Genomic DNA, 263 nt, shown 5'->3' on the forward strand with positions numbered 1-263 from the left:
TGTTACTGATCCCTTCCTTTAAAAATCCATCCTGAAAGCTCTGAATATTTTTGAAGTCATACATTATACAATACATTAATATAATGTAATACATAGGTTTTGATACTGTAAATTTTCTTGGAATAGTTGTAATGTGTATTTGGCTCTGAACAGCCCATTCACTGAATGAGTAGGATCTACATGATGTGCCACTCCAGCGGTCAAGCCATCTGTCCTGGTTTCCATTTAACACGGATTGTGAGGACATCTCTAGCTTACCTTAG

The sequence above is a fragment of the Charadrius vociferus genome, unplaced genomic scaffold (genome assembly GCF_000708025.1).
Source record: "Charadrius vociferus isolate BGI_N301 unplaced genomic scaffold, ASM70802v2 scaffold356, whole genome shotgun sequence".
NCBI classification, from domain to species: Eukaryota; Metazoa; Chordata; class Aves; order Charadriiformes; family Charadriidae; genus Charadrius; species Charadrius vociferus.